Genomic DNA, 10,198 nt, shown 5'->3' on the forward strand with positions numbered 1-10,198 from the left:
AAAAAGTATTTTTTATTACAGTACCTTCTCAGAACAATAAATGTTCATCACTTAGTAAATTTTGGCCACTTTGTGGGCTGGTGTTCCTGACAGCATTTCCAGTTAGAGACAGAAGAATCAGACAAGAAAACAAATTGTTCTCCTGTTCCAAGTTCAAAAATGAACTCTAGTTTTATTGACTGTCATTTGACCTCTGCCATCTCTGACAAACCAAATCCTAAACAACAGAATCTCTTTTAATTGCTTGGTTATAGACTAGACCAAGGCTCCCACCTTAAATGTCATAAACTGCTGTATATGTGAGTATGACTTAGTTTAACAACATGCAGTCTTGGATTTGACAGAAAGACTCCATTTCAAAATGATTTTTTTTTCCCTCGTGACTAGTCATCTTGTAAATTTTTGTCCCTTTATTTCTGGCCTATGCTTATTTTTGGCACCGTTATTTTGTTGCTGTAGAACAGTGATATGAAAACTACTGCATACAGGCTTGTTTTCAAAGTAAGCATATTGAGTGGTTAGCCTAGCTCTAGTTCTTGCTTACCTCACAGATTTCTGTGTTATTATTAGTTTCTTATACAAGCACAGCAGTCTTTTGCCACACACACTTTTACAATAAGCTCACAACTTATGAAACTTGCAAATGACACGTGCTGTCCAAGAACACAAACTCCTTAATTCCCTCATGCTGATGCAATGTACAGGATCCATCTATAATACACAACACCTTTTTAATGAAAAAACCATGTTTTTACATAATTGGAACAAAAGAACTTAATAATATTTGCCATTTACAATATTACTAAAAATACTTTAGGCTACTAAAGCAATTAACTCCAATCTAAATCAGTTCCATCTGAAATTACCAAATCCTAGTCTAGTTTAGCCAGCAACAAAACTAGTCAAATATATGAAAATCCACTGATGTCACAAAATTAAAGTATGAATAATTTCTACAATATAAAATCATAATCTTATCAGGCTAAAACCCTCATTTTGTATTTTATGAAGAAATACCTGGCACAGGAATAACATAAACATCTGACTGAACAGTAGGTCTCCCCAGTTCAGCTCATTTAGCAGGCAAGTGTCAAGAACTATTACAGTATTGCCTTGGAGGTAGTGACTGAAATTCTTGGAAGTAGCTTATCACAGTTTTAAAGCTTTTTTTCAAAGGATGAAATCATCAAAGCAGACACAACACAGATTTTAGTTGCTGTAGTTGAGAAAGTCAACCTTTTCAATGGAAGTTGTGGTCTCCCTCATCCAAGTTTTCTCCATTCTGTATCTCAAAATATGGTCTTGTACACATTAAAAACTGAAGGTAAAATTTAACAGCCTGGTTATTCTCAGTCTTTCCACGTGAAGCAAAAATAAGAGGACATATGTGATTCTAAAGCACCATCCTTACACTCAACCACTTCCAACTGTGCAAGAAATTTCAGGCTATAATGTGTAAATCATTACTACATGCTCTAATAGTACTTTTTATTTAATCAGGAGAGAAGAAAAATGCCCTCTAGAATTACATTAAATAAGTACAGATTTGTTTTAAATGAAATGATGTAGTTTATATCTGACCTGAGTTTCAGTCTTTTCCTAGTGGGAAATATAAATTCAGCATTTGGATACATAATCCTACAGCTCTCAGAAGAAGCCGACTCCACCGCGAACACTTTACATGATTTATAGCTCTCCTCCAGATTCAGATGACAAGTCTCGGCGGAGCAGGTGCAACGGGGTATTTTTTCCTTCCTTCAGACATCATTCCCTCGTATGTAAATTAATTAGCAAGTCTTCCGCACTCTCGCGTAAGCCGGGAAGATGAAGCCAAAGGAATATCAGCGTTTGGTTTCTCACGAGGAGCGGGTGACCCGGAGGAGAGAGAGAGAGAGGGAGGGGGCTCGCTGTCGTTACAGCTGGAGCCACAGCGATTTTGACAGCGTCAGCGGCGATAAAGTGAGCCCGGCTCCCGCGCGCTTATGCCAAGAGAGCGATTTTTAAACCGCGGGCAGGATCTGGGGGGAACCGCGGGGACGCGAAGCGAACACACCCCCCACACCCCTCCCCGGCAACACGAGCATTTCTCTCCCCCCTGCCGGCAAGTTGGAGCTGCCCTGCCAGTACCGTCGTGCCCCCTCCGCACCCCGCCAGCCCTGCCCCTTTCCTGACGGCCGGGGAAACGGGGAGCGAGTCCCGGCTCCCATTACCTCCTCCGGAGCCATGGAGAGCGGTGCGGGCGCGGCCTCGGCTCCGCGCCGGGCGGAGCGGAGGGGCCGGCGCTCCCCGCGCTCCCTCAGCCCGCCGCGCCTCGAGCCGCTGGCACAGCCCGCTCCACATAAATGCATTAACAGCAGCCACCTCATGATTAATTCATCAGCCCCAGTGACCAGGGGAGGAGGCGGGCGGAGGGGCGCGGGGGCTGGGGAGAGTCAGAGCGCACGGGACGGTCCCCTCTCCGGAGCTGAGCCCCCGGCGCAGGGCTCCGCCAGCGCGGAGGGACGGAGGGAGGCAGGGAGGCATCCTACGCCGAGCGCCTCGCTACGCCGAGTGCCCGAGCGCTGTCCGGTCTGAGGGAGGGCGAGGGGACTCCCCCGGGCAGGTGACCGCAGGTGACCGCCACTCCCGGCCGGCGGGACCTGCCGGGAGCCGGGCTGGGAAGAGCGGAGTGACCGCGGGAAGTTGCGAAGTCTCCGCGCCACGAAGCGGGTTGCAGTCCCCGCTCAGCTCGATGCGGGAGCATTCTCCAGCTCCGCGGGAAACGGGAGGTGCAGCCCTCGCTTGTCTTGTGGCTGGTAGCGGCCCGCCAGGTGCATTGACCGCGGAGTGGGGCCCCGGAGCCCTGACCTGCCGGGCACGGAGGGGTGAGCCGGGCAGTGCAAGCATCCCGGGCGGCAGAAAGGCTCCGAGCATCCATGGGGCCGTGATCACATTAGCAGGACTAGGCTCATTTGCACAAGGGTGTCCAACACCCCTCCCTCAGCCTTGGTAAAAGCAACGGTCGGCCACTCGCCAGTTGCTGGAGCCAGGTTTTTCCATGCAACACACCACTGGTGTCCATGTGAGCTTGCTTTGGTCGGCTAAAGCAGCAACAGCGGCTCCTTTCCCAGTCCTCCGGTGCAGAGCTTTGCTGCCCTCTCTTCTGAGGGCAGTGCCGATTTCTTCATTTATTTAAGCCGGCAGTATGCCAGACTTGGAGTTTCTTCACAGAAGGGATAAAAAACCCACTTCGATTTCAAGGGCTTCAGAACAGCTGTTAAAGGCAGGAACCACTTTGCATTTCTCTTCCTTCCTTTTCCACTCCAAATATAGGTAGAAGTCCCATAAGTCCACCATCCCCCTCCAATACTTAGTACAAGACATACTTTAACAACACCAATCAAGAAGCCACCTTACCTTCGTTAGTCAGGTAGCTCCCTTGACAGGTGATTAAATTTGTGCAGAACAGATGATTTATCACTCATTTATTCCTGCCTCACCTCATCTATAAAACCAGGTTTGCCTACCTGGTAGCATTGTCATGCTCCAAGGGACTGTACTTGAGTAGGATGTTATCAAGGTTTAACAATTCTTTATTGATCATGTGCCAGGAGCAAAAATCACCTCTTGTGGATTTTAGAGTAGCAAAGAATTTTCAACCTGATACAGCTATATAGAGAGATTTCCAAGTATCAAACAGAATTCCTAAGCTTTACATAGAGATATCCCACAAATTATCACAAGCCCTAAGATAGGTAATCGTAGGCAATGAGGTAGAAGAAAATAAGTGAAAAAGTAGAGCAGTTTTGTGGGAAAATTTAATTTACATGACACATGTTAATTTTCTTTTTGCATTATGCTGTAGATTTTGTATTATTCTTATACAGAAGAGTAATTAACTCCACAGCTAAGGTTGCATTGTGGTTTGCACGTATAGCAAGACTAAAAATCTCTCTGTTCAATACTTGAATGTTTGCATTTAGACTACACATTAAGCACAATAGCATTTAAGAATTACAGTTGAATTCTCCTTTTAAAAATAATATTTACTTGCCTTCTACAGGGAAAAATCTTAATTGTCCTCTCCTTCTAAATTTTCACATTTTGTCACATCTATGAATTCTGAAGGCTCCTATATATATTGCAGGCCATTCTTACTGCAGGAAAAGAACACAACTAAAGCCAATATGGAACTTTTACAATTAACTTTAGGAAGGCATCCCATTATTTGACACAGCCCAATTAAATCTGACAGAGATTTGTCAGAGAAAACCATTTCTGATTTTGTTTTTAAAAGTGTGTGCACTGAATTAATATTCTGATGAAAAAAAGTTTTTATTCTGGTGTCTGTTTTTCAGGTAGATTTAATTTTCTTCATTGTTTTCTGACTGCTTCTGGCTACATCCACCATATTATTTCATTGCACTTAGTACTAGTGTTTCCAACATAATTATATAATATTAGATAGAATTGTTCTACATAGCTTGTATTGGAGAAAAAAAAAAGCAGCTTGTTAGAATCAAAAGTTTCAGATGAGTACATCAGTTTTGGCAGGAAGAAGTAAAAAAAGGTGGGACTTGATTAAAACCTCTGAATCACCAATCCAAAACTCTGCTTTTCAGCAGACATTTTTTGTAATCCAGTGCTTCATCTTAAAATCAGTTCATTTCACTCTTCCTAGTGAGGGCAGTGCCTGAACTTCACTCCTCTGATTAGAAATTGTCTCATTTGTTTCTCTCCCAATAACATTCTAAACTGTTATTCCCTTCTGTTCGCCTATTGATGTATTTATATACAACATTCACCTGCTTCCAGGTTACTAGTATTAAACTCTGGAAAAAGCAAAGGTGTTAAATTAGATGGTATATGAGGTGTTAATTGTGATAGAGGGAAAAAGATGTAGTGTAACTGAAAGGATGGAGGAGAAAAACAGGTATGGCTAGCCTGGTTAAAGTTCAGTCTATCTGCTGTGCTAGGTTTTCTACTTACAAATGGCCTAGTACTATAACTCAATTTAAAATCACCGTGGTTAGAAAGGAGGTTGAAAAGACCTATTTTCAATGCTTTTCACTTGTTTCTTCTATTTTTGGAAATTCTCCGCATTCCTTATCACAGAACTCAATTGCATGGGCAATTTTATTCATGTGTCATCTCAGAGCTATGTAAATATGCAAGTATTCAGAATTTCGAAGCCTAGATTCCTTATATTGTTTTTATTTATTGAAGTACAACTTTACGTTTCTACAAAATTGTTAACATCCTTGCTGATACCTTATTGGTATGCAAAGATGGTTAGATTTATTACATATGGATGCATAGTTCCACTACTGCAACATCTGAATTTATATGGACACAGATTCACTGGAAATATTTCAAGTAATATGTTTGTTCATACTGTGGATCAAGTTTCAGTGCTGTCACATCAATACATTTGGTCTTGGTGCATCCCTACCAAAGACTTCGGACAAAATCTCAATCACAGAAAAATCAAAGAAATGCTGCTAGTTCCTTCATCAGAGCTAGGATTTCATTCACTGAATTTTCTCTGAGGGTTTACTGTATTTGACATGAAATTCCTAACTACAGTAGCTTATATGAAATATAAACGTAGACATTTTCTAGGTTTATTTCTAGAAAATAAATTATATTGAAGGAAGAATATTTTTATGATGAAATTAATCCTGATTTAGTAAAACTAAAAGGAAAATATAATAGTACATCTATGTGAAATATCTCTGGCCTGAAGGCCATGCGACATTTGCTTGATTCAAGGCTTAATATTCAAAGCTTGGTCACAGTTATTCATCTGCTAAGGTTCATGAAGTTGCTTTGATTTATGATTAATTCTGGCCATGACATGGAAACTGTGGTTTCAGTCAAATTATGATTATTTGTTTCAGTCTGAAGCACAGACTAAAACTCAAGGCATAAAGGGTGTCTTTTGCCTTTATTTTAAAATAATTTTAAATGATTTAAATATCTGACAAATAATGGGGTGGATCTAGCTTTCGGTACTCAAATCACTAGGGTTCATTAAGAGTGAGTTTGACTCAACTGTTCCTCATTCTCCAAAGACGTTTTCTTCCGAGCTTTATAACAAAGTGAGATTATCTAGACAAATGTTGATTTCAATCTGCATAAAACTTAGAGGAACTTTATCATATAAAACCTGAGGGCTTGACGTAAGCAACATCTGTTATTCAATACAGTACTAACCTTTGAAATACTTGAGAGGTGCATTTTCTCTCATGTTTATTTGGTAATTGACTATTGTGGTTCCTGACATCTTAATTTCATGAAATGACTTTTTCTTACTGAAGTCAGAAAGACTGTTAGAAATCCTTATTAGCCATAAAACAATAGACACAAAGTATAGATAGGGCATCAATGGTGTTGAAAGGTGACATATCTGTTTTCCAAAAATGGGACACTTCTGTCATTCCTGAAGGGTTACTGACAGCATTCCAAACAAGTGTAAATAATTGTTGAAGCTACAACACTTTGCTATATACATTATTTCTGATTTTTAAAATTTCCCTCAATTTTAAATACCCTCATTAATATGTCCATTGTATTATTCTAAATTATGTCACAAGAGGTGGTGAACTGAAGAAAGAGAAAATAGGAAGTGTGGATGAAAAATCACACAATCACATCTTATTTTGGAATAAGATGATCCAAAAAAAGACATTACTCCAAATTGTTGTCCAGCTGAGTTTTACATTCTGCAGAATCAGAGCAGGCTGTAACTAAAAGTACAATTGTTTTTTTAGTTCTCTCACCCTGAAAACAGTCCAAAATGATCTATACAAAGCTAGGGCAAGTTGCAGACAGGGCTGGTGTCTACAATACACAATCTCTGAAGATGCTCTTGAAGCTGTGCAAACAGCCGAAGAGTAAAGTGTGTTGCAGACTTGCCCTTCAGAGCCTTGATACATTTCTTGGTTTTGGAGGACCATATATGAGATCACTGGAAGGAAAAAACTTACTACACCAAAATGCTGAAGCAAGACCATTACTGTTTTGCTAGGCCCGAAGTTTCAGCTGAAATGTGGTTTATAATGCTGTAAAATTATAGGTCAGGTAAACCTCATTGCAGCTCTTGGGTATAGCTGTCCCTCTTCATTTAAGATAGATGTAAAAAACAAGTAGCTGAAATGACTGTAGTCCCTAAACCCCAAACGGAATTACATGTCCCTGTACAAAACAAAAGCTTGAAAAAGCCAAGTCAAAATGTGAATCAAGTGAGTGGAGTGGTTTTGTTGTTTTTTTAAGAAGGAAACAAATAGAAATGAATCAAATAGTGGCTATTTATGTAGGACGTGCATAGACATGGAGAAAGAGACAATATGCAGAAGGAGTTCGTGTCAGATTACTGCCAAACAATAGGTACTGAGGAGCAAACCTAGACAGGTTTTGGGCTGCTGGCACAGACTGACATGGGTTGAATCTCTCTCAAAAAAAAAAGCTTTTTCAATATGTGTAATTTCTACTATGCTCAAGTAAACAAGACTTTTTCTAATGTTGCTTTTTAGAAACAGGATTGCACTAAAAAAAGACTGATTTACAGAATTCCCACCTCACATTTTCAGAGGTACCTCTTCCTTTAAGGTGTTCATAAGAATCATTTATGCTTTGGGAGCTAAAACTGGTATATCTAGCTATCATTCAAATACCCCAAGGACCTGCTAAATCAAAAAGACATTCCTATACAAGAGAAAAAGGTTTTTAATTCTCATTTAGGTGTCTGTAACCTCCCTCTGTAACCTCCCCAACACACCTACATTCCCTCTCCAGCAAATCTAGAAAAAAATAAGAGAGAATGTAGGCAGGTATCTTTTGACTTTGCACCCTGAAACCTTGAAAAAACCTTAGAAAAGGACAGAGCCTTTCAGGTAGTGGGCCGAGAGTGACTTGGAGCAAGTGGTGAAGCAGTACTCCATTGCCTTGTTCAGGGAAATAGGATTTTGTATTTTCTTCTAAACAAGCAGAATCAGCTCAAAGAAACGCAGTTGGACCCAGCTGTACAAAAGCCATCAAGCTTTGACCCATTGTTAAACTCATTATAGTATGAGTACATTCCTGACTTACATAGACCAGGAAACAGTTATCTCAAATTATCTTCCCCAAAGGAAACCTTAAGAATAATCCAGATAGTGCAAATGATTAATTTTCTGAGTGCACACATAACTGGTGACTTCATTATTAATCAGAGGAGTTTCTTCTATGTGAGTAAATAAATAAAACCACTCATGTGGAAGATGCAACACAATCATGAATGAAATATCTCCAGTGTGAAAGAATGAAACATAAATATTTAAAATGGACACCTCTGAGCTTTCTATATGTCACAACATCAGTAAGGACTCCCAAACTCCTTAAGGTTAATATCCAAGCATGGAATGTTTCACTTGGCTACATGAATGTACACCACACTGTAAAATTGTCACAAAAGGACAGTTTAAAATAAGCACACACACACACATATCATATTCAATAGCAAAAAGAACCATCTTGCAGAAGACAACAGTGATTGCTCAAGTGCTCAGTACACAGAAATGGAATACTTCGCATGCTGGAGCTAATCAAAGGTCCAGTACTCTGCCTCCAGTATATAATTCATCTACTTTCCTATCTCTGGCCACTAGCAGATGGAAGAAGACTCCAAATGAGTTTGTGTACAAAGTGGTCCTTTCAGAAGAACATCCTCCTACCTTCAGGCAGTATTGTTTTCCAAAACAGTTTCTGTACAGATCTGTCACGTTTCATAGCCACTGATGGATTCAATGAAGAAAGAACAACATAAGCACTTCCTGAAGAGGAACAGGGGCAGCTACTGAATCTTGCCACCACATACAGCACACTGGGTTTTCTCAGAGGTCTCCTATCTAATTACTCACCAAGTTCAACCTGCTTAGCTTGTGAGATCTGACATGATCACAGCCTGAAGTGGAGCAGCTGGGATTTAACTTTTATTTATAAAACTTAATTAGGAGATTTTTTCTTTCTTTCCATTTTTCCACCTCTTTACCATTAAAATCACATATCATCCTACATATGCACGTACAAACACATAAAGAGTAAAAGCAAACCACAACAGTCAGTGAAGTTACTTGCTATAGAAATAGCAGTGCTGGCATTAGCACTTCAAAGGGAAAAGCTATTTTAAAATTTAACTGCCTGGCAGATGCAGCAGATATAGAACAGGAACCAAAGAGAGGTAAGGAGGGAGTGTGAGTAGGAAGAGGAGAAAATAAGTGAAGAGGGATAGGAAAACAGATGAACTGTACATTAATTAAAGGTAAAAATAACCAGACTGTCTGTGTACTGGAAGTGAAAAGCTGGTAATGTGGAACTCAGCAGCAAAATTCCAACCGAGTTCAGGGAAATCTATATTTCACTCTGTATCAATAGTTTTATACTCATTTACTACAATGTGTCAACACAATTCCTCGATGTATTTATTTCCTTTTAGTTCATGGTTGCTAATAATTTATTCTACAGTAATTCTACAAATATTGTGAAGTCAAGAAGTAAACTAACCCTCACTACCATTTTCAGTACTAGATTGGAAAATTAGGATAGAAACCTGTTAGTTTTTATGGCACAAATTGCTATTCACACAGATGGTATTATACAAACCATAGATAGCCATTCATCATATATTAAACTCCTGTATTTAGAGGCAACTGGTACAGAGTTTCATCCCCCTCGTTCCTGGGATTTGTTATCATCTATTACACTGCTGAACTCCAGAGGCAATAATGATTTCAAAGGATGGGATTTAAAACCATCTGTTGAGTCTATAATGCAAGATATATGCAATGGTTAGTCGTGCATCTACGTCGATGCATAACTGATTATTCTTCAGGCTGAAAAAGTATTAATGGAAAAGTATTTTATATACAGTCAGTCTGATTGCTGTGGTAACACTGAATAACCTGAGCTGGCTCATTAAATCCATCTATGATAGAATTTTTTCTGTTTCAGTTCTTTGCCAATAGTAGTAATAATTACATAGATAAGTCGTTAGACTATTACGACTGTAATTTACTCTTAGATCTGTTCTGACAAGAGTTCAGATAGCATGCTTAAAAAGTTACTATCCTTGCCACTGTTGTTCCAGAAGATTGTTCAGATAAAGTGCATTACAGCAAATATGAAGAAATATACCCACATCAAAATAATCTAGAGAACAACCTTTGCCTTGATATCAGCA

The 10,198-nt window shown here is 39.8% G+C and overlaps 1 protein-coding gene across 2 annotated transcripts in view; it reads right to left on the minus strand.

The window, feature by feature from the left end:
• LOC108509679 (heparan sulfate glucosamine 3-O-sulfotransferase 1-like) overlaps positions 1-2,284 on the minus strand; it is a 46,052-nt gene extending 43,768 nt beyond the window's left edge. The window contains exon 1 of one of the 2 annotated variants that reach the window (XM_017839226.1): positions 2,211-2,284. The gene's annotated coding sequence lies outside the window, so the exon portion shown is untranslated. Of the gene's footprint in view, positions 1-1,581; positions 2,126-2,210 lie in introns of those variants that run through there. The other variant, XM_017839222.1, reaches the window with a different exon arrangement.
• Between the last annotated feature and the right edge of the window lie 7,914 nt (positions 2,285-10,198).

Source organism: Lepidothrix coronata, unplaced genomic scaffold, assembly GCF_001604755.1.
Source record: "Lepidothrix coronata isolate B3197 unplaced genomic scaffold, Lepidothrix_coronata-1.0 Scaffold8, whole genome shotgun sequence".
NCBI classification, from domain to species: Eukaryota; Metazoa; Chordata; class Aves; order Passeriformes; family Pipridae; genus Lepidothrix; species Lepidothrix coronata.